Here is a 25905-nt window from a genome sequence, read left to right as displayed (position 1 = left end):
AGGCAACAAATAGTTTTTTGAGCGAGGTCATGGTGAAATGAACCAGATAGAGCAAGTGGAATCTAGAAGAGGAAAGCAAATGAGGTAGATGAAGGAATACAAACATTTAAAAACTGTCCCTTTTTCCAACACACCCCCCACCGTTGGCCACTTACCAGATGAGGCATAACCTGTCCTTATGTGACACATTCAGAGGTCACAGTGGAACGAGTCAGTGACTCGCAAGGTGATTTACAACAACATTATGTTTTTACTTGCAGTTCCCCATTAGGGTCTGTTTTATCTGCTGACAAGCATCCCTCTTCTCAGAGTTGCCCTCAGGCTGGGGGTCACTGTCTTCTGAGCTGCCTTTGCTTCGCCCTCGGTGCTCCACTTTGCCAGCTGTGCCATATATGCCGATATCCATTTACTGGCCTAATGTTAGGGTAGTGTGACCTGTTGAGGCATAGGATCTCCTGAAAGGTACCTAATTCTGGACTTCTACAGTATATCAGTGGGTTAAAGGCTGAGTTAGCGTAACCTATCCAGTTTAAGATTTTGAATGCAATATTGTTCAGTTCTTTGCCATATATTGCTTGTGACCACATGTAATACAGAAGGAATGGGAGCCAACCACAGCGTGAATATACCCATAATGATGCCCCAAAGTCTTCAAAGCTTTATTGTTCCTTCAAGCAGAAACTTGGGTTTCTTGGCAGTCCTTGCCTCACAGTGGTAGGGTTGCCGCCTCTTGCTTTTTGCCCGTTGTTCTTGAGGCATGAAAATCCGTCCCTCACTTTGTATCTCTCTTCAAGCTGCTTCCTGCCTCCTGGAAGACGCGGTGTAACCGAAAAATCATGATGACCAGGGGGATGTAGAAAGCGCTTATGGCTGAGATGAATGGCATAAGTGCGTATGGTGTTGAAGTCACAGCAGGTAACATTCTTCAAGCAGCAACTTTGCAACATTTACTATCGGAAAATCACCAAACCCATATAGATGGGTAGGAAGGAAATGAGCCCAGCAATGACCACACCAGCAGCAACAGTGACATGCGAAGCTCTGCCCTTGGTCAGTAAGGACTGGTAGTGGAAGGGCGATTGTTATGCGCGAGGTAGCGATCCAAAGCGATGACACAGAGTGTTCTCGATACTGGCTGTGACGCCACAGAACATCGGTGGGCCGTCCAGAAATTACACCAGAATTTGCCAAAGTGCCATGGTGTCCCAAGGATGATGAAAATGGCAACCGAAAGGCCAACAACCACTAATCCCGGGATGACCAGGTCTGCAAGACTCAAGTGACGTAATGAAGCAGTTTGTGACGGTCTGAAGTCGTTGGAAGCGGCCAATGGCTGTAAATCACCAATACATTGCCGAAGACGATGACCAGAACAAGAATGGACATGAGTGCAACCCAGAATCACCATCTGTGGTTCACCAAATGTTGGAGGAGTTAGAAGGTTAAATTCTTACACTCATCAGGTGCAGGGGAAGGTGTAGGGAAAGGTGTGGTTTCCATGACCTGACAGAGATGAAGAAGGAAAAGCAGAAATTTTGCTGAATTAGTTAAGAAGAAAAAAACACACACAACAGGCTTGTGTACAAAAAAGTTAAAATGGTAAACAGTAAGTAAACAAAGTTGCCAAAAAACTCAATCCAAAGATAATTATTTTTTTTTTTTACAAACCTCCAAAAAAAATGCTTCCAACTCCACTCCTCCTTCCATACAAAGTTACAGCGTGCTTCGTTGAGGTCTGTAGGTTTGTTACAAATGAGTAGGATCCTCCCCACATTATGGTGCTTTCTCTTCTCAGTGCTTGATCTCTCTCATTCATTGTTGCTCTCTCTTCCTCTTTTTGTACCACAACAGATTTCTCAACCTCCTCTCAACACAGTCACTCTGCAAGCGGTGTTCCGTTGAAGTGTTGGCGCCCCACCCAGGTATTTGTCAGAGCCCTATATACTCTGTGATTGACATCATAGCTGACTTCCAGCCCATGAGCTGAGAGTGAGTGAAGGCTGCACTGCTGCCTACAGAATTAACTAACGAACATTCGGACAGCTGCAGGTGGACTAATTTGATGTATTTCAAACAGTTAACTGCAGACTAGTTTTAGAATTTTTTTTTCTTCTGTTTTGATACATTGTTTCTGGCTTTGTGTGTTTTTATGGTATGTTTTTGTGTTCTGTAACACATAGAAATAAAACTCATTCATGTAAGGTGCGTTTATTTGGCCACTCCCAAAAGGACTTATATATCGATATATATATGATATATATAGATCATATGATATATATATTATATGCTCTCTCTAATATATGGCTTGTCTATAAGTCAATTGTAAAGAACCCAAAACAGTCAGTTTCCTTCAAAAATGAAAATCACCCACACAGTAAGAAACACCATGGTTGATAAGCGCCTTTTTTTTTTTTTTTTTATTACAAAAAGGTTTGGACCTATCATGGAGGTTGAGTTAAATGTCTTTCAGGGGCTTTAAAATCACACACATTTTTCAAAAACATATTATTTACACTTCTTTTTATTATTTTATTCATTTTTTTAAGTTATGTATTATATATAATTGTGACATTTAATGAACCTAGAGTGGCTACATAGTCAGAATACAAAAGGTCAAAGGGCAAGTTTATTTATATACACCGACTAAAAGAAACAATGTGTAATGACCAAGGTGCTGCACAGCCAAAAAATATCAACCAACAAATAAAAACATCATAAAGACACATCAAATTTAAGATCCTTAGAATCTAACTATCTATAAATGAAAGAAGCAGGAAAAGAAAGTGTTGTGTGTGTGTGTGTATATATATATATATATGTACTATATATATATATGCCTACTTATATATATATATATATATACTATATATTATAGATATATATATATATATAATTCAGCATATATATATATACTGTATGTGGCAATGGTACCAGTTTTACTGTAGAGTTTGATTAGTCTTACTTGAATGGAAACTGAAAGGGTGGACGGTTTGAGTACCCTTGGGAACATGGAGATATGAGTAGTGATCAATAGTTTTCTTCAACAGTTCTCTACTGATGTGTGGTTTTGTCGTGTGTATGCTCTCTGATGGCCATGGACTCTGTGTACAAATGGTGGATATGAGGATGAGAAGATCAGATAAAGAGGTGTGGCAGCGGTCTTGTATGCAGAGTCTATTAGAGGAGGGGTCTGTGAGTTTTGACTAAGATGGCTTGCTTTTGAACGTTATATTGGATGAGAAGGAGGATGTAGTAAGAAGTGGGAATGTGACAGTGAATGGGACTATAGCAGGGGTGACCCAATTGGAGGGCCACCTTCCAGCAGAGTTCTAGCTCCAGGCTAATTTAACACACAGCTGAAACAGCTTATCAAGGTCTTCAGGATCACTAGTCACTTGCAGAAATGCCATGGGAGCAGCAGATTTAATTAGTTTTTGCAATCTGTGGTTTTCATGAGCGGGAGAAAGAAGCTGCCAAAAACAGAAGGGTGTGGTGATTGTTTGTTCAGTTTGTCATGTAAAGCTGGAATAACTTAATGATTAGTTATGTTGAGTCCAATAAATCTAGATTTTTTTTTGTCTTCGTCAAAGCCACTGGAACTCGATAATATAGTATACAATACTTATATATAATTTTATAACATTTTCTAATTTTCATGTTTGGCTGAAAGTTATTCATCTTAGATTTATATTTTATTTCAGCGTAGTTTAATAGAACAAAACGGTTTTAATTTTACTTACGTGTAAATCCAATGTTGAGTACAATGCGGCATTGTACTCTGGTATTGCCTTACGGAGACGTCTGGTTTATGGAGATGCTTGGTACCAGTAGTTCCTGAAGAAAAAGAAAAAAAAAAAGAAAGAAGAAAAAAATGTAAAAAGTAGCTTATTCTTTGCCACCAGCTCACGCAATAGGTCCATATTTTCTTTTCTAATGAAAAAAAAAAAAGCAATTATAATGCCATAACCAATTGTTAGCATAATCGCATAATACGTGCATCAGTGCTTGAGGATTTCGTCTGGAATCGATGATCCGAAAAAAAAACGCGGTGGTAAGAGGTGCATTCATAATTGAGCTCCCCCGAAAACTAGAACTGAGACAGCATTGTCAGCAGAGATCTTAAGCACACATTGCTCCAGGTAAGTAATAAATGTACGGATAAGTGTTGCCAGGAGTAACATAATGTCTGCTAGATAAGTTGAAAGTATTTAAGGTTAATGATCATTAATTTTTTTTTTAATCGCTTTGGGAGAAAAATGGTCACCATGAGATTAAAACAGGAACTACCGGAAGGAATTAATCCCTTCCCTTTCAAGTGAGACAGACCGAGAAAAGGTTGAAGCAGGACTATGTCAAACCAACTGTTTTACCATATCAAAAGTTATGCAAAGCAGGGATGGTCTTTGAAAAATAGAAAAAGTTTAAAAAGATAACGAGCATTTATCTAATAATAGAAGCAGTTTACATAACGATTATTAATGTCTTTGCTGTCAGGCTGGTCATTTAATGCATCTTTTCTGTAATAAGAAAGTATTTTACTCTGAATAAAAGTATTTTTTACGTCTCTCTCGCTGGCTCTCTCTGCATCTCTTATATAATCTCTTGTGATTACTGCTGAGCACCACCACTCACACACACACACCACAACACACACGTGTATGTGGTGTGTGTTGTGAGCATATAATGAGTCTTGTTTACGCACTTGATGTTGACCTTTGGACTGTCATGTGGCTTTGAATCTAATGTTTTATGTCGCTTTCTCTGCGATCTGTGTTCGGTACTAAAATCTCCTATTCTGTTAATAAAATGCAAATAAGGACGCGAAAGAATATAGAAGGTTTGGGGGGGGTTTAAATATTCTCTGGAAGAGTATAGAGGCAAATGTTCAGTGATTCGACATTGTGGGATTTGGTTGTCCGTTACTAGACGTCTAGTACAATAGGCTTAATTTTGCCACATGGAGTATTTAAGTGAATCCCTGATTCATAATAAAAGACTGAAATTGTTGTTGAAGTGCTGTATATGTGGGTTTTTGAGAATTCGAGTGTACATGTTTTCCAGTTGGCTTCACGTCCCTATGCGAGTAGGGGAACTAGACAGGCGCTTATACTGGTTGTATGAGTAATCTTAACCAAAACGTGCAGTGCGGAATACTGGATGTGGATGTGCTGTGACAGATTTTGGAGATCAATGTGGTTTTAGTTTTCCGGTATATCTCGCTGTGTGGACGCTTACAGATATAAATAAAGTTCGAACACCCCCGTTCATCAGGAAATGCCATGATGGCTGGCTGGGCAAAGGTTTGTAAGGGTGCACTGGTAAAATAAGAAATAAAATCTAATAAAAAAAATGGATAGAGGTCTTCCGAGAAGGGGCTATATGGAGACGATTGGGCGCCACCAGTAAATTCTGGCAGAGGGGAGCTGTGTTTTCATGTTGGGTCTTGAAGTGGCTTGGTATGTATTGGCTTTAACGATAGTATGGGAGGGTCTCGCGTGTTGATGGCGTTGATAATCTCTAGAGTAGTGAGGAGCTGAATTCTTCACGGAGGAGGAGGGAGCATCGTGGAAGATGGTCTAGAGGAGGTTTGAGAACTGAGAAATTGTTGGTTAGCTACAATGCGAACCGACAGTTGAGGGTGGGAATGATCGTGGTGTTCTTAGAGTGTGTAAGAGAAAATATCTAAATTGGTCTTTAGTGGTTTTTTGTCTTTTTTTCTGTAGTTACCATCTCCCAAAAGCTAATGTTGTCCTATATACAGAATTCAACAATTATGTGAGGGTAGACTTGCGATTAAGTAATTCGCCTGTGGCTCTTCTCCCTGAAAACGAACTTCCATTGCTGGCATGGTGAGTGGAAGGTTGATTGGTATAGACCGCGACTTGAGTGCCCAAGGCCTGGCAGCTTTCCAATTGAGACAGGAATGCGCGGTTATAACAATAACAAAACTGAGTGCTGTGCAAGATTCCGTGCAAGCGGAACATAAGGCTAAATACTGTCCTGGCAAAATTACAAGTGCACGAGTCACGAATGTTATGTTTCGTAGTGTTGATGTTGATGTATGTTCATGCTAGAGATAGTGGGTGTTTGTGTTTGGGGTGTGTGTAGGTGAGTGGATAGTGTGCTGGGCCGCTGCACGATTCATGTCAGTATTGAATGTGCTAGGTCTGTCTGGTGTGGCACTATTGTGAGTGCTTGACTATGAGTGAATTTCCTTCAGCGCAGTGCTTTTAGTCAGGCACATCCTATAGGGTGTATTGGGGGGGTGTAGATGATAGAGGGCTAAGGCACGTCGTTGTGTTGGGACAGACGGAGCGTTATCGTACGCAGGCAAAACCCGTACGAACCATGTAATTCGCAAGTCATTACAGGCCGATTACTCACTCCCTTCTCGTGAACGTGCATTACGTATTTTAAAAAGCACCGTATGTCATTTGTTTTCATACCGCCTTGCAATCTATGACTGTATTATACTGGGGAACGTTTATTCTATGTGGATGGGGTTGAGTGCGATTAGAGGTGTATTGAAATGGTCTCAAGAGTTTTCACTTGTGTCTGGTCCTTAAGGCGCATGAAGCCATTATAGGGCAGGTGCTGTTGATATTGAAGGGACATTTAAGGACCACATTTATTATTAATTGTGTTGTTGCATAGTGGAACATCAAACATTGTAGGGAGAGCTCCGCTTCGGGCTCTTCTTTTTAATAACAAAACTTTCCAGTTTGTTATTGAGTGTGAACTACCTGAATTGATAAAGATCACATGAAGCTCCTGGTTAATGGACTGAAAGATATCCATTCCTGCTTTTCCACATATTTTTTAAAGAATTCATGCTGCAATAAGAATTGTCCATTTCGTGCTTTTTCTCAGCTAGTATTTTTAAAAGCAGAATTATTCATTGCTTGCAACCATGTTTAGTGTGTACCATTTTTCTTTTTTATGATTGTGGTTTTCATTTTGTGTGTATTTTGTTTAAATAAGATTAAATCTCATACATATCAGATATATATCATATATATATATACAGTACTAAATTAATTATGTACGCAACTCATCTTCTTTTGTTTTGCCCCATAAACATCTAAGTTATTTGTACAAAAACATTTTTTCAAGTTCACAAATCTGTCTAAATTTGTGTTTTTTAGTATACACTTCTCCTTTTTGGTGTTCTCTGACATGTTTGGTGTGTAGTACTGGATGGGAGGTCCTGTGTTAATGCGGTCGATGGGATTCCTCTCAAATGTGATGGAGATATGGCAGTAGAAAATATTCAATTGATCAATTACTGTCTAATTTCCTGCTAGTAGTTACCACACACAACACAGCCACGTTATCCTTACAGGCTACACACACACAGACACACACATGGCGTTCCATCTCGTCAGCAGGTATCTGATATCACACGGGGAAGAGTGGAACCTCCGGGTAAAAGGAAGTGCTCATCACATGTGGTAGGCCTAATATTTTGATGAGGCCTTTTGGATACAAGCAGAGTAAAGCCCATGCTAACTTGAGTTTGTGGAGGCCCCACATTTTGTCATTGCAGATAATGAACTCTAAGATCTAAGACTTTTTGATTTGGTACACAATGTACACAAAAGGGCCTATTTCTATCAAATATTGTTCACAAATGGTCCTGTTGGTAAAGTCTGTGTGTAGTGAGTCACTTCTCCTTTGCCTGTGGCTGGTCTCAGATGATCTGGAGGTGAAGATGCTGGATTGTGGGCGGTTAGCCTGGGCTGGTGTTGGTGACACGTGGTCTACAGCTTGTGAGGGTCCGGTTGGAGGTATGCCAAATTTCTCTAAAATGCGCGCTGTTGGAGATGGGCTTGATGTTGTAGAGAAAGATAACATGCAATTCACTGGCATCAGCTCTGGTGGGACAATTCCTGCAGTCAGCATGCCGAACTGCACGCTGGAAGTTTTATGTGTGGTACCCCTGAAGGGCAGCATCTGTGACTAATCATGCTGTTCTAATCAGCATTCTTGATATACACACCTGTGAGGTGGCGATGGGATTAGATCGGCAAAGGAGGAAGTGCTCATAGAACACAGATTTACACAGATTTGTGAACAAAGTATTTGAGAGAAATGGAGGGCCTTTTGGATCGCATAGAGAAAATAGTCTTTAGATCTTTGAGTTCAGCTCATGAGAAATGGGACAAAAAACAAAAGTGTTGCGTTTATAATTTTGTTCAGTGCCTATACATACAGATACATACATATATATATATATATATTACTTTCACTTCACTTTTTTTTTATGATACAGTGCCCCTCCATAAGTATTGGAACAGTAAAGACCAAATTTGTTCTGTTTGCTATGAGTCAAGAAATCTGTAAAATGATGATTAAAAGATGAATATGCAGACAAAACTACAGAAATGTCACATTTTATAATGGGGAGATTCAATACAAAAGATGTTTTGTACCAGCTAAGAAGGATCAGCACTTTTAGAGTTTCATTTACCTATCTGATGTGAGCATAAGTATTGAACAGTTGCTCACGAGGTCTTTCTAAGGTGGTTCAGCTGTGTCCTGTTTGCATTAATTCTTCAGATATTTAAAAGAAGGGAAGGTGTCTACAGTTATATCCATTGCTTCTGCATTTCTAAGTCCTTGGCATTCTAGACGATGACACACAAATCAGGATGAAGACGAGGAAGCCGACTCTGAAAGAAAAGCAAGCAATTTGGATGCTAAAAGAAAAGAGGAAGTCAATTAAAACTAAAGAAAAAACAAAGGGCATGGAGAAATCAAGAGTTTGGAACACTACCTGCATCATCAGCAACCAACGACGACTCTGATCGGCTGAGGGGAAAAACAAACAGTAGCTGATGACAGACAAATCATAAAAATGCTGACACAGGGAATTACAGAAGCTACACAGCAAAGTGCAAAACCTATGATCATCACCAAAAATAGAAAGGCAAGATGTCTTCACAAATGTGAGGAGCCAGTAGAGTTTTGGAACTGAGTTGATGGACCGATGAGACAAAAGATTAACCTTTATCTAGGTGTTTGGAAAGCAAAAGTATGGGAAAAAAAAAAGGGAACCTGCAAATAATTCCTAAGCATACAACCCTCATCTGTAAAGCTTGGTGGAGGTTGGTGTCATTTTTTTTTCCCCCCCCCCCCCCCTTGGCATGGACGTGCATGGCTGTCCTCTAGAACAGGACGCTCGTTCATTTTAATGATGACCTAATGTATGATGGTAGTAGCAGAATGAATTTGGAAGGGTGACAAAATCATTTGACTATCAATATTCAGAAAATTGCCATTCAAACTCATTAGAAAGCACTTCCATATTAGATCAGGACAATTGATCCCAAAAACACCCTGCCAGTTCAGTCAAGTACGTTATCAGGGCAAAGAGAAATGTAAAGTCTTAGATTGCCCAAATCATGTCTCCAGATTTAACATTGATGATTGAAGCATTAATTCACCAGCTGAAGAGGAGACTAAAGAGCCACAGAAACTCCCCAAAACAAGCAACAGTTGGAATTGGCTGCATTAAAGGCTGGGGAAAAGCATTTTCAAAGCCATAAGACCAAGAGTCTGGTGATGTCTATGGTGGTTGCAGACTCATTGCTCTGATTGCATGCAAGGGATCTGCAACTAATATTGTAGCGTTAATCTTTTACATAATCAGCCTTAAGTCAACTGTTCCAATAATTCCAATAACGGTCATAGGTCAAAAAAAGTTCTTTTGCCCATACAATTATATTGTAATGTGCTTTTAAATGGGCAATTTTTTTTACATTCTTTGTAAAATGAGTCATTTTTTTAGAGACTAGACTATAGTGATGGTAAGAAGTCAGGCAGAAAATTAATGGGATTCTGAGAGGTCATTATATATGTGTGGAATGGAAGATGAGACAATGGATGTCACAGACATACTGTACAACGTGTGTCAGGAAAGTCAGTGAGATACGTTTTTATTTCAAGGCAAATTACAGACAGCGATAGAGCAAGAGACTTGTAAAGGGTGGTTGAATGCATGACAGTGGAGGCAGGGCTGTGAGCCAAGATGAGCACAGTAATGGGACCAAGCAGGAAAGGAAAAGACAGACTATAAACAAGTGTGAGACGGTCACAGAGTTGCCCTACTTACTGCAAACTGTTGTTGAGAGATATATACGTAAATGTGCTTGGAGTAGCACACAGATGGTCGTGTTATTTCCTCCCCCATTCTCTCAGGATACCTGGGAAATATCCGCTCTTTTCTTCTGGAGAAGAGTTGGAACACTCATTCATTATTGGTATACTTTCATATTAAAAAAGATACAAAATTGGGCTAATTTTTCCATTATATTGTGATGAGGTGTTGCTTATGTCAAGGAAATGACATTGGAATAGTCAACCAAGGGTTTTAAATGGTACAAGGATTATTATATATATATATATATATATATTATATATATATATATATATATATAATATATATATATATATATATATATGATATATAGATATATCTATACACACAAACCCGATTCCAAAAAAAGGTTGGGACACTGTACAAATTGTGAATAAAAAAATTCAAATTTCAATATTTTATTGCGAAGGATACAACATAGATGATATATCAAATGTTTGTTAACTGAGAAAATGTATAATTTTACAGGGGGAAAAATAAGTTGGTTTTTAAAATTTCATGGCATCAACACATCTCAAAAAAGTTGGGACAAAGGCCATGTTTACCACGTATGTGGCACCCCCTCTTCTTTTTAAACAGTCAACGTCTGGGGGGAGGACTGAGAAGAAACAGGAAAAGTTGCTCAAGTTTAGGAATAGGAAGGTGTTGTCCATTCTTGTCTAATACAGGCTTCTAGTTGCTCAACTGTCTTAGGTATTCTTTGTCGCATCTTCCTCTTTATGATGCGCCAAATGTTTTCTATGGGTGAAAGATTTGGACTGCAGGCTGGCCATTTCAGTACCTGGATCCTTCTTCTGCGCAGCCATGATGTTGTAATTGATGCAGTATGTGGTCTGGCATTGTCATGTTGGAAAATGCAAGGTCTTCCCTGAAAGAGATGACGTCTGGATGGGAGCATATGTTGTTCTAGAACTTAGATATACCTTTCAGCATTGATGGTGCCTTTCCAGATGTGTAAGCCGCCCATGCCACATGCACTCATGCAACCCCATACCATCAGAAATGCAGGCTTCTGAACTAAGCACTGATAAGAACTTGGTTGTCCTGTCCTCTTTAGTCCGGATGACATGGCATCCCAGTTTTCCAAAAATAACTTCAAATTTTGATTGTCTGACCACATACAGTTTTCCACTTTTCCACAGTCCATTTTAAATGAGCCTTGGGGCCCAGAGAAAACGGCTGTGCTTCTGGATCATGTTTAGATATGGCTTCTTTTTTGACCTATAGAATTTAGCTGGCAACGGCTAATGGCACTGTGGATTGTGTTCACCGACAATGTTTTCTTGGAAGTATTCCTAAGCCCATGTGGTGATTTCCATTACAGTAGCATTCCTGTATGTTGATGCAGTGCTGTCTAAGGGCCCCGAAGATCACGGACCTCCAATATGGTTTTTCTGCCTTGACCCTTATGGACAGAGATTGTTCCAGATTCTCTAAATCTTTGGATGATATTATGCACTGTAGATGATGATAACTTCAAACTCTTTGCAATTTTCTCTGTGAGAAACTCCTTTCTGAATATTGCTTCACTATTTTTGTCTCCGCAGCATTGGGGAATTGGTGATCCTCTGCCCATCTTGACTTCTGAGAGACACTGCCACTCTGAGAGGCTCTTTTTATATACCCATCATGTTGCCAATTGACCTAATAAGTTGCAAGATTGGTCCTCCAGCTGTTCCTATATGTACATTTAACTTTTCCGGCCTCTTATTGCTACCTGTCCGAACTTTTTTGGAATGTGTAGCTCTCATTAAATCCAAATGAGCCAATATTTGGCATGAAATTTCAAAATGTCTCACTTCAACATTTGATATGGTTACCTATATTCTATCATGAATAAAATATAAGTTTATGAGAATGAGAGTTTATGACGGCACGATTTGAAATTATTCCATTCTTTTTTTACTCTTTTTTTTACAATTTGTACAATGTCCCAACTTTTTTGGAATCGGGTTTGTATACACACACACACACACACACACAAACAAACACACACACATACACATACTGTATGTATATATATATATATATATATATATATATATATATATATTTAATAAAGTTTTTTAATTAAAAGCATTCTTCTGTTAAAAAAATGCATATTCTTGCTGTGTGAAATGCAATCCAGCTAGGATGGACAAAGTGAGAACACTCCTTCATCAGCTTTGTTGTAGGGCATTGTTGTTTGTCCCTAAAATTCCTTTCAACAGTGCTTGAGGCAGTGAACTCCCTCGTGATGACTAGGTGTTTCTACATGGAATCTTTTATCATCTACAGCACTCAGGCAATGGAACGTTTTCTTAAGCCCAATGTTCAGGTACGTGTTTCTTTTAAATGATTGCAACAAAATAAAATGGTCAAAAAAGTATCAAAGAAGAGTCTAATAAGTTGTGGGAGAGAGTCACTATCAAGCACCATTTGAAGACGAGACGTCCTCTTCTGACACATGGTTCACAGGAGCACATGGTGTGAGAAGAAGGCAAGATTATTTGCTTAATCTTATTTAAAATGACATAAACTGTACATAAAAATATGTGTGTGTACGTGTGGCTTTTTGTCAGGTTTTATGAAGTTTTTTATTTTATTTTTGCATGTTCAGAAATTCAGTTTTTCTTTGTGCAATAAGGGGTGAGGAAGCAGGGGCCCACAGCTCCCATTCCTAACCAGGATGTCCACTTGGACGATAATGTGTGACAAAATGGGAAGTTGCAGGGTTCCTGGGGGCACAGGAACACCCAAAGTGATGTGCAAAAACGTGTACAGACATACACCTCTGTTTTACAGCAGAGAAAAAGTGAAAAAAAAGAAAAGTTTTATCAATAAAATGTTCACAAATAAACCAAGAAATGTTGTGGAATCATTTTTATCATGTACCATATAGTACATGATAAAGCAGTAGCGGGTTAACTAAAGCTGTAAAGCATAGAGGGGTAACTATAGCTGTAAAGCAGTAGAGGGTTAACTAAAGCTGTAAAGCAGTAGAGGGTTAACTAAAGCTGTAAAGCAGTAGAGGGTTAACTAAAGCTGTAAAGCAGTAGAGGGTTAACTAAAGTCAACAGACACCACCTGTATTTAGCATTGTTTTGGTAGCCCTTTCCAAGTCCATCACATTGCAATAACAGACCGCCTCTTAGCTCAGAAATGTTATTTTTTGAAGAAAAAACAAGCCAGTGTACTATTGACAAATGTGCACTTATCTTCCTTAGTTACTAGTTAAACCCCATTGCTTAAGTTACCCCATTTCCAAATGAGTGTCGTCAAAAAAAATAAATAAATACAAATTAAAAAAACAAAAAACACTCTTGATAAGAATCAAACCAAAGCCTCAGTTTAGAGCTTGTTTGATACATAGATAAACACATTTCCGTTCAGAGACATTTCAGCTTTGTCTGCATGTCTGCTGTATAAACAGTTATATCAGATTACAACAGATTCAGCTTGTTTTAATAGTATGGTCTGTTTTTTTTAACCATTTAAATTTGGCATGAAATGGAGTAGTCATCACTCAAATTGCACAAAAACTTCAAAAAAATTTTCAGAGCCACAGTGTTACTTTTTTTTGTACTGTATTTGTACTGGACAGCATTCAAAAAATCCTTGCCATTTTGACTCTCCATAAAGCTCCCATAAAGTACATTGTATCCCTTGGAGATGAAAATTATCATGGGGGAAAAAACATTGATTGAATTTCATTAAATATATTCACATCCCGATGAGAGGAGGGGGTTCAGTGATTGAGCAGCAGTGCACACTAAGTGTGAATCTGTAACGTGTTTTTTTTTTTTTTTTTTGGGGGGGGGGGGGGGGGGGGGGGGTGGGGGTGGGGGGGGGGGGGGGGGGGGGTGACAAGAGCTGCCCATAATTAACGGACATAGATGAGGAATAAATTGTGGGACTAATTCCTGCGTGAGATCAACCTGTGGTGGGAATAAACCAATAACAGTGCTGTTCTCAAGAAATGAATACATTTCCAACATGTAAAGATGAGAATGCACTTCATATAAAAAGCTGTGTATAAGGACATACATTATGAATGCACCTAAGCCTTTCACCTACATGATTTGATTTTCATTATTCATTTCAAACTGTGTTGCATATAGATTTTCGCTGAAATGATGTGGCTGCCCGTTGGGGGGACAGATTTAGTGATTTCCTTTTGTTTTGCCAATCAGTTGATATATATTCAGGCCAAATCTAATAATTACATCTAAGTTTTTTGGTCACTGCACACAGACTGAGGCGATCGATTAGGCATATAGATGACGTAAGAAATAAACAGAGACATTACAACCTTTCCAAACATAATGAAACAAGGTCAGTCTTTTTATTGTGTTCATGTTTTCCTTTCCCTGTGTTGTGGAAATAGGATATTTTTCCCCATTTTCTCCCTGAACTTCCCTGTCTATCAGACACTTCCTTGATGTGGCCACACCCTCAGTCTAACCTCCTGACCCTGCTGCATTCTGGTTTTTTTCAGCTCACCAACAGTAAAAAGGTTGTTTTTTTTTGTTGTTGGTATGGGCACCTTTCCAACATTTATAAAAAAGCAGTGAGCCATTTCGTGCAGTTCCTCTCTGCAGAGGAACAGCAGAAGCAGGGGTTTTGCTGTTGGTTGGGGACGGCTCTCAGCGGGTGAGTGCACATAGGGTAATTGTGCATGCAGTTCCCACCACAAATGCCTTTTACTCTTGCAGCACAGTGATGTGATTACTTATATTTATCTTTAATTTTCATTTGTAAAAGGAATAGGTAGATACATATACATGTATTTTCTCTCTCTGTGCAAGACCGGTTAGATTCTATTCAGCTGTGTGTCCCTATTCATTAGCTATAGCCATGCTTGAATGGCTTTGTACCCCAGGCAGTGCAGATACATTCAGATAGTGGTTTTGTTCTGTGTATCAATCCAGAGCTTAACAGTCCTTCCAATCTGAGAACCCTCTTTATGGCAGGGTGTCAGCACCGCTGAGAAAAAAAGAACATCCTTAGGTTTGTATGTAATTTCTGCACTTTATATTATTGAAATTAGAGGTATTTGACTTTAGGTGACCCAGGAAGAGTTTAAACAGAATGTAAAACATTTCTAGTGTATTTTACTGAATATAGTCATAAGGCTTTTAAGAGTATGGCAATAAATCTTTCAGCCTTCGCACCTGGGAGTTTTAAAATGGTGATTACGTGTTTAAGGAGATTCAGGGGAGAGTTGTAGAAACAGTGCAGTAATTGTGTTAGATATGAAAAGCTTACAACATTCAGTTCATTTCTATGAAAGCGGGTGATATAAGATCTGTTTTAAGTGATTCCAGCACAACACCTGCATTAGCAGACCAACAGCAAACAGAAACAAATGCAGAGATTAAATAGCACTGCCTATCGTTGCATTGCTGTAATTCTTCACATCGTGAAACATATAAATCTTTGTTACTTTTTATCATTTATAGTGGGTATGATGTCACATTTCAAATCAGGTTTTAGTATTTCCAATGCCAGCGTTTTTTAAAGTGTCAAACCCGAAGAACTGTGCGGTGGGAGAACTTGCTGTACTGGAGAGATACTATCTCAAAAATGCTCGTGCTGTCATTTGTTTTAGAATAGAATGTTCATTCTATGGTGTAAGAACAAATATTTTTTTGACATGTCACAGGACAAGGATCATTAAAGGAAGCAATGATATAAGTGATACCAAAGGCTGCATGGAAAGGAATGTTCTGGGTCACAGAATCTCATGATGCACCCAGCAAACCATAATTTTTTTTTAGCAAATAGATTAGAACTATCACTTGAATAACAAAAACATAATTGAAGCTTATATGAAAAATCCAAGCACAATGCCAGTTTTTAGGTATTGTTTCTTACGTTTAGTTCACATACATGAGGACATGAGGTCAATAGATGTAAAATCCAACAGAAATCCACGTGGCAAGTCCTTAGTGTAGAAAAATAATCTTTAAATGGGCATTAGGCACAAAATAATGTGAACACCCACCATTATAGTGGTTATTGTGATATTAAAAACAAATGTTGTGATTTTCATTTATTTATATATTTTTTGTCTATTCTCTAAGTTGTAAATTAGCATTGTATAAGCTGTGTTCAGCATTCTTTAGTACAAGCCGTGGGTGAAATGGTTGATTTGTCAGATGTCCAAAAAAGGGGGAAAATCATTGAAGCCTATTAAGCTGATGAGCTTCTGTAACCTTAATAGCCAAATTGTTTGGTGTTTTAAGAACAAAAGTCGTTACGGAGTACATACACACAAAGCATGGCAAAGACTTCATCAGAGAAAGAAGAATAGTGGGTGAAAAATTAAAGTGAATGATAGGGATCTTAAAGACCCCGTTTTCCACAAAAAAACGTCCACAGAGAATTTCACAAAGCCAACATCCATGAAAGATCGGCAATTGCTAAAACTTTATTCACAGACACCAGTGCTAAAATGTGAAAAACATCTTGTCACAATCATAAACCGTGGACAGTTGGAGCACCAAAATGAACTTCAACATCTGATGTGCACTCTCAGAAAAAAAAGGTACAAAAGTTGTCACTGGGGCCGTATCTTTTCAAAAGGCAACACCTTTGTACCTAAAAGAGTCCATTTTGGTAAACTTAAAGGAACATATTAGTACCTAAAGTGTATTAGTAACTAAAAGGTACAAAGGTGTACCTTTTGAAAATGTACTGCCCCAGTGACAACTTTTGTCCCTTTTTTTTTTGGTTCCTGTGGCTCAGTGGTAGAACATTGCGTTAGCAGCGCAAAAGGTTGTGGCTTCGATTCCCAGGGGAACCATGGTAGCCAAAAAAAAAAAAAAAAAAAAAAATGTTAGCCTGAATGCACTGTAAGTCGCTTTGGATAAAAGCGTCTGCTAAATGCATAAATGTAAATGTCTGCTAAATGCATAAATGCATAAAAGAGTGTGTGACCAGACAAATCACCTTGAAGTAATATTATCAAACCACTGTCGGCTGTTTATAGAAAAGAGTGAGAAGCTGATTCCCTGCTCCAACATCTCTAAAGCAACTGGCAGATGTTTTAATTGATGACAGTCTATCTGCTCATCAAATAGGTAGTGGAATATGACTTTAATTGTTGTAATGAAATGCAGCTGTGGTAGATATCTATCTATCATTCTGCTACTCGAATAGTAGTGGAACATGACTATATTGTTGTGATGAAATGCAGCTGTGGTTTCCTGAAGTTAATTCTGAGAAATGCCACTTGACATTTAGATCATTGGTGGCAGAAATAGTTTTTTGGGGTCACTGTAGATCAAATAAAACATTAAGAACACATAAACAATATGATTATGGCATGAACTAAAACACTGGAACCTTTTAATTTTTTGATGTTGAATAAAATGACCTTTGTGATTAGGGAAAAAAATAATTAAATCCTGTATCATTTATCAAGTATTTTTCTATAACAGCAACAGATCACTTGTGTTGAACTGCTTACTCAGGCCTTGAACAAGAACAGGGATGTGGGATGAGGGTCTGAGCAAGGCTGGATTACATAAAAAGGAGAACAATGACAATTGCCAGTAGTGCAGAGCTAAATTCATTTACTGTGCATTGATCACACCTATACTTCCGTATATATAAGCCGTCATTTTATGTCTAGGGTGGTGTGAAATGACTTTAATAAGCCCTTGTTTCATACATTGCATTGGAAAATACCCTCTTATGCAGGAATTGGCTCCACCTAGATAAATACCTACGGTATACCATTACATACAACATTAAAATGATGTCTCAATGGCATTGGCACAATTCAGTTGTTTCAACTTTACAAAAAGAAAGTTTGTGTCCTCAGCTTTGCTACTTCCATATTCTACAATAAGGGACAAGACTAGCACTGTACTTTCTGAAAATTTAGACTGAAATGATAAAAGTATTATAATCAACTGCTGCATAAAATGGTCATAAAAGCTAGTGACCGGAAAATTCACTGTCATCCAGCCTGCTGTCTGGATAGAATAACGTCCAACCATCCTCTTTAGCAAATAGTCTGTCCTGCTTTCTATAAATCATCTGTCAGCAGTCTGTATCTACAGCTCATCAAAAGTCTCCAGAAGAATTTTCAGGGGAGTGATATCAACTTTTACTGCAGGGGGAAAAAAAGCTTTCTAAAATAAAGCATAGTGTGTCTTTCATGTTTACTTCTCTGAAAAACATTGTAAAATAGGCTACTACATTTTCTCATGAAAATCTGATTTTTTATATTTTATTTTATAGTATTTTATAATAATGCAATCCAAATGTATTACTGTTTTTCTCCCCTATGCCATATTTCATTATTTTCCACCAGAGCTTGTTTCAGTTGCTGTTGTATGTAATGCTGTTTTAGAATTTGGTCATGAAGAAATTTATTTTTTTTTTTTTTTTTATTTTGGCTCACTAGGTTATGGAAGAAACTGTCTTCAAATCTTTTTCTGATAATCTTTCGGTTAACAAAGTGATTTAAGTGAATGCCCTGATTGCATACGATAGCCTGTTGACCCTGCAGACGAAACATGTCAAGTTCTATATGAGACCTGTCGAAACAAGCAGAACATCCTGATTTCCTGTCCTTTTACAATGTCATTGTATCTGCATTTTATATGTCTTCCCTTTAAACCCTGTTGGCTTCAGGCACACCCAAAGCCAGGGGTCATGGACATGTGTTGTGTGTTAGGGTGACCATTCTGATTGTAAGTACGGTGGGAGCAGCGGGGCAGAAGAGCTTTATAGGTGGACAGGAAAGTGACTTGTATTGAAGCTGGAGCCATGCACCAGCACTGAGAGACTGGCAGGTTGCTCTGTCTCAAAAAGGTCATAATGTTTGCATTGTACTTTTCATATTATTTATTACTATATTATATTATTATACAGACACATGTAAGATAAAAAAAAAATAGTCCAGTCACTACCCACCAGCTTTTAGTTATTTTTATATTATTTTTTTGCAAGCTGTGTTTCTCAGGCAGGCATTAATTCTGCAAGGGAGTTTACAAATAAACAGTCTTGAGGTTTCAGCTTTTTTTGGTGAGAATGATCACAATCAGATGAACTGTTGAACCGGATCAGTGTGTGGATTGTTCAGAAACGTATGGCTTACTGAATGTGCAAAACTTCTTTGGTTACTGTTCACGATACTGTATCTCAAAACCAGTGCAAATCAGCTGTCTACGGAAACTATGAATAGTGTTTTGTGCACATTTTGATAAAATTCTACCCCACACAGAGTTGCATAAAGAAAGGATATGTGGGTGTTAAAAAGAACATTTTGCTTCCTCTTTGCAACTGTTGACAGCTTATATCAGTCACATATTCAAAGGGTTCTATTCAGAGGTGGTTATGATGTGATGATATCAGTGTTTTCAGAAAAATGTTACTCAACTTTTTTGTGCTGATAATATCGTTTAATGCATTAAAAATTTACAAGTATTTTCAATAATTGTCCATACTCACATGCAGCATTAAGGGTGCTGATGAAAGCATGTGGTTATGTGGTCTGGTCTTTTAGTAAGTCACTCAAATCACACTCTCTCGTCTTGTTTGTTTCATAGTCTCATTTTGTTGCACAAATCTTTTTAGTTACATCAAGAACTCAATTATGATTCCACACTCAAAATTCTTTTTTTTTATTTTATTAAACATTAATCAAATAAAAAAAAAAAAAACTTTTGAATTTTGAGTGTGAATCACAATTTATTCCTGGCCTTTTCTAAGCAACTAGACACTTCACAAAGCATGACAGGAAACAACTGGAACCAAAATAAAAGCAAATAAAAGACAACATGACAAGCACAGATACAAGTGACAAAATAATACAAAGAAATAAGTGAGGGATACTGAAATACGGGATAGAATTGATTGTAAACTCCAGAAAGAGTATGTTAATATTCTTGATTCTCCTGTATTGTTGTTCATTGATTTTGTGTATTTGATTGTTTTCAAGTTTTACTGGGTCTTGTTATTTTATTTGTTTGTAGGTATATATACTGCTCTTGTGGCCTCAGTATTATATGAACCAAATTATTTCATATAGAACTCCAAAAGCAATATGGTGATGGAACAATATGAGATGGGAGAAAAAAATATTTTGCCATTCTTGTGAGTTCACTCACAAAACTTTGTATCTCCCAATAAAATCACAAAATAAAGTTATCATGTGATTATTTAAGGTAACAACTAATGGTTTCTCTATCAAGATTTTGAAAGAGCCCCTACCAGTGGGAAGACGCTTCAGCATCAGTGCCTTCTCTCCAGTGGCTATCCGGCCATCACAAAAAGCACATTTTCTAGAGCAAATTTCCTTGTGTTGTTGCAAATGCTGCGTCGCTCATGTGGCTCATGCAGGGCACTCTGCATTTCACTGCTTTCTGAGACAGACTGCTCTCACTGCGAGAGTATGAGTCTCGCCTTGCTTCGCTCATGGATCACCTTCTACAATGAAGTCAGCCCTGCCCATCCCTGCTCTCTCATTTCTCCCCTCCCAGCTGCCCGTAGGGGTGGAAGAAATAAAGGCGCTAAAGAAAAAGGTTCTAATTCACTTCTAATTCTGCTGCCCTCACCTCTATTGATGGCGCTAAAGAAAAAGGTTATGGCAAGCTCCCCCCTTGGGAAGAGGCAGTTGCAACACACCTCTGCATGCCACCTGCCTGGGACTAACAGCCTATGGGGTTAATCGGCCCTGCTGCCATGGATGAATTTGCAAAGCACTTCACTGCAGCTCAGAAGTTGTTGCAGGTCATGTGACTAATACTGCCCATGTGCTCCAGCTCAGCAGCAAGTTCAGGTTACCAGAGTGTTTCCATCTTCCCACGCAGCCTGCGAAGTCCTTGCTGTCTCCAGCTCGTCTCTCAGCTAAATGTGAAAGCCTGTGCTCTGAGCTGTAAGAATTAGTTCAAGTTCAAAGGGGATCGAATCTAAAGATTCAGAATCAACTTGATTAAAACTGATTCAAAATTATTTACACTTTATCAACCATTCATCCAGCGAAACGTTAAAATCAGTATATCTTATCAGTTTTGATATTTATATTATTCCCTTGTAATACATAATACATGCTAGTGATATATATATATATATATATATATTATAGTCATTTCATATATTTTATATATACACTCATTTCATATATTTTATATATACACTTTTGTTTTTTTTTTTCCTTATGAGCTAGGTAACAAGATCTGGGCAAACATTTAGCTTTATAAACACACAACACCAGACACTGCTTCTTTATAATGAAACAAGAATTTATTGTTGGCTATTCTAAGATACATTAAACTACCCTACTAAAATACACACACACACATACAGTTCAGAGGATGAGAGTTACTGAGTTTGACTGAAGTCCCAAAAGTCTAGTATTTGCTACTAGTTCTTAAATCGCAACCTAAGAAAATCACAAGCGCAGAGATTTGGCTTATCTTTATCCTGCTTAAGAGGAATATGCACCAGTTTTCCTAGAAAGGAGATTTTGTCTGTTACTTGCATTTTGGTTGAAAAGGGGTTTTCCTCGTTGCCTGGTCTCAGCAAGGGGAACCCGGTGCTTCTGATTGGTTGGCAATCTTCCTTGTATGACAACTTTGGGATTCACTCCACAGTGGATGTATGGTTGCCTGGTTACATAGGAGCATCACAGTTCTTCTGAGAGAGTCTGATTTCACAAGACTTTGAAGATCTCTGCAGGGTCATGAAGCTTCACAAAGTGTTTGAGAGTTCTGGAGGACAAGAACGCTAGCTGCGTGTTGGAGTAAGCATTTCAGTGATTCAAGCTGTTCAGGTGTTTTCAGCAGTTCAAGCAATGAGTTACTTCAGTCACTGTGGTTTTAAGCAAGCCGCTTAAGTCCGTCCCACAAAGTAGTATCCCAATCAGTTGTTACTACTGCAGTGTGGGGCCACGCCCTGTACCGTTTCCTTTTTCATGCATAAATTAACATGATGGCTTAGTCTTCCACATGGGAATATCCCTGTGAGTTTTGTTAATAACTTCTATAAAGTTTTGTAACACGTAGTATGGTACTGAATATCAACATTTCATTCACATCAGTGTTCTGCAAATACCAAGACCATTCTCGTTCAGCACTAAACTTCACATATCTTACACACACATGGTACATATATCTACTAAAAGTGTTATAACGTACAGATTAAAACGTCCACCGATTACATAAAAACACATCAAGCATATAAAAAGGCATATAACACATTATTTTCCCCCTCCCCCTTCCCTCCCCCCCCTCCCTCCCTCACCTTCCTATCCCCCATTTTATGTGAATATATTTGTTCCAGAGGTCAAGGAAGTGTCACGTGGTGGAGATCTGGTGACCATCCAAGTATCATTTTCTCCAGACTTCAAAGAAATATCACGCATTTTAGAACTTATAACCTTAGGGGAAGCACATGTCCTGAGGTCAAGAAAGTCAGCTACATGAGTCTGGTGAGCCTCCTGGCTCAGAGTGCGGACGTAAATATGTCTTTTTCTGGTTTATTTGATTACCAATTTATGCATAAATGGTCAAGGGTACCACAGGCCATCTGTTGCTTGTAGGGTTGTAACGAATACAATATACCGGTATGATGGTTTATCATGGTTTGAACATGTATGGTTATCATACCATAAACATTTTAGCATATCTACGGTTAAAAAAAAATATCATGCATATGCAACTTATTTCCGCTCGGCTGCTTTACTTTGTATTCACTTGGCTGCTTGCACGTGCAGCGGAGAATGAGACAGAGATAATATCTAATCTCCATCCCCGCCGAAAAAAAGGTTCAAATATTGGATCCAATTTGCAAAAAATGTGGATGCAAAGTGACTGCAAAAGCATGCAATACATCCAACATGTTCGCTCATATTCGCGGACACCATGCCTGCGTGCAGGATAAAGGTGTGTTGCATTTATACACAAGTTTTTAAGATAAGGTCGTATGATTTCTGTGATGCAGAGGGAATCCCGGTGCAGTCGTGAACATGGAATTTACAGGGTTTAAATTGGGCTGGAGCTGTCTGGGGCTGAGCCCCGGCACATAGACTCCAGGGCTCTACATTAATGCCAGTAAGCATGCTGAGGTAAAAATTGATTGCTGAATGATTGCTGAATGAGTCCATGTTCTGAACAAATCAGCTGAGTCAAAGTTTCATTAGCCCATGCATAAACATTTGATGAATCAGCTGTTTGAACAAATCGCTTGAATGAACAACTCAATGACTCCCTCATTAAACGCTCACTACTGGCAACTACTGGCATTTTAATTTAGTTACAAAATGTATATATATATATATATATATATATATATATATATATATATATATATATATATATATATATATATATATATATATATATATATATATATATGCTGACACCAAAGAGCCCCCCACATATCAAATCCCAGTTTAACCCCTGAGTATAACGAGGATGCCATGTAAAACATGCAATCTGATGGATGGATAAATCAAAAGTAGATATGATTTGTGTCTGTGAATATTTGTGCACAAAGAAACTGCTATATGAATAATCTGCTTGTTTCTGCATGTCTCTGAGTGGCACCGTTTTATCTACTACACACTGAAGTACACATACATAAATGGTGTTTTTAGCGTCTAAGTTACATAAACATTGAACATCACCAGAGCTGCACTGAGAGAAAAATTAAATAAACATTTTCTAGTTTTATTTAAGAAAAAACATTGTTGAATACACAGGTCCACTACAATCCAAAATAAAATTTCGATTTAACTTGAAATTATTACAGAAACATATCAGCACTGTACAATGTACTTCAAGGTTATAATAACAACAGTAATTATATTCTTTATAATAAAACAATTTATTTAAACATTGGTTTTAAGAAAACTTTGCTAAAACTAAAAAAGGAGTTGTACATTTTCATTTGATAACATTTTAAAACATTAAATAAAATGTTAAAGTGTGATATAGATATACATAGGGTGTACAACTTTATTTTTTTAAATATTTTTCAATTAAATTTATTTATGTATTTATTTATTCAGCAGGGAGACTTCAATACTTTCATTAAAATGGTTTCAAGTTTGTTGTAATAAAGGATTTGTTCACTCAAATAACTTGTTCTTGTTCTTTTAAGAATCATGGTTACTGATAAGAATTATTGTTCAATATATACAGTGAAAACCGTAAAACCATGATATTTTCTGAGACGATTATCATAACGTGAAAATCATACCGTTACAATCCTAGTTGCTTGAGTTAAACGTTATCACTGTTCTTTAGATCCTTTGTGTTTGCAAGCCTGGAGAGTATCCTGTAAATTACCATTTTCCTTTGTCTCTTGGACATGGATTTGAGCAAAGCTGGTCAAAAGGGGACAATTGACCATTTGTGGCTGACATGCTTCTAAAACAAAAGGGAGTTCTCTATCCTTCTCATTGGCTTAAATCTATCACAGTTTTATCCCCTGAGTTGATAACACAGAGCTGTGTGAGACAAGCTGGCGTCATGTGGGTCCTTAATTAATTTTACAATCCACAGCTGGCTAAAAGAAGACTCTTTAGATTCTTCTTGGAATGTGGTGATTCAATAGTTTATTTGCAGCTGTTTGACAGAGGTCCTACAGCGCCCTCAGGCTGCTAAACGCTTGCTTGGGCAACGGAAGCATTGTTCATGCTGGACCCAACTCAATGCAGGTCCAAGCAAATTATCTCCCTAATACTGGACTTACTTAGGTTCTGCAGACCATAGAACAAGGTTACTCATTCCAGTTCACTCTCAGGCCACTTCGATTCATAGTTATTATTCAAACTTCGCTACAGAACAATGATGCTCACGTTCTTCAGGGCCCACTTCCTTCTTCCCGAGAAAGATTCCGGGCCCAGGCCCGTTCTTGATCTCAGGCAATTGAACCACATGCTTATAAAATGGCTGTTCAACATGCTGACTTTGAAACAGATCCTTGTGCAAATATGCCCCGGGGACAGCCATTCTGATTGTCTCTGGCCCTGACTTTGTAAAAGTGCGCGGACACGGCTCTTTTCCCTCTGAGATCTGCAGGTCGGATGTCTAGAAGTTGTAATCGCCCTGCTGCCATTTTCATACTATTAAATAAAGCACATGTCTGTGTGCCATTACAGGGTCTACAGGATATTTTTATGAAACCATTGACTGAATATTGACTGAGGACGTCTTGTCTAAATGATGGCATTAGTGGAAAGTTGCAGTAATAAGCCTTTGGATGAGCTCATTGGTTTGGATAATTAAAAGAACTGCAGAGAAGTTCTATGAAGTTTCACAGATGGACACAAGCTCGCAAAGCTCTTTTACAAGTTTTTCTATAACAAATGCTGGACTGTAGCGCTGTATCTTAACAAGTTTATCCTGGATTGGATTTCAGACAGAATTCTGAAGATTTATTACCTCCAGGTCTTTTACAGAGCTGTGTTTCCCAAGCTTTTTTGTCCTACATTCTCTCACAGCCCCATCAGTAATGCTCAAGCACCTTAAACATTCTATTTCCATTTCCTTCATACTACTTCATACCACTCATACTGATTTCATGCTTGGTCATGCCTAACCCATTTGGGGGTTATGTTAGCATGTGTTTCATTTGATCATAGACTCAAAATACAAGTTCTTAAATATCCTCTGGAACTCAAAAACTCTATACACATTGTCATGATAATTATAAATTAGTCAGAGATAACTTTTGTTGGCTTCACCTGTCCTACCTTAGGCACTATTGAAAGTTCACTCCTGTTTTCACTGAATGTTTTTTCT

The 25905-nt window shown here is 38.1% G+C and overlaps 1 pseudogene; it reads right to left on the bottom strand.

Annotated features, from left to right (window-relative positions):
• Positions 1-242: 242 nt before the first annotated feature.
• On the bottom strand, positions 243-25219 carry LOC122144493 (annotated as a pseudogene).
• Between the last annotated feature and the right edge of the window lie 686 nt (positions 25220-25905).

Source organism: Cyprinus carpio, unplaced genomic scaffold (assembly GCF_018340385.1).
Source record: "Cyprinus carpio isolate SPL01 unplaced genomic scaffold, ASM1834038v1 S000006695, whole genome shotgun sequence".
In the NCBI taxonomy this organism is placed as follows: Eukaryota; Metazoa; Chordata; class Actinopteri; order Cypriniformes; family Cyprinidae; genus Cyprinus; species Cyprinus carpio.
Note: the sequence above shows the minus strand (reverse complement) of the source record. Positions and strands in the feature narration are given on the sequence as shown.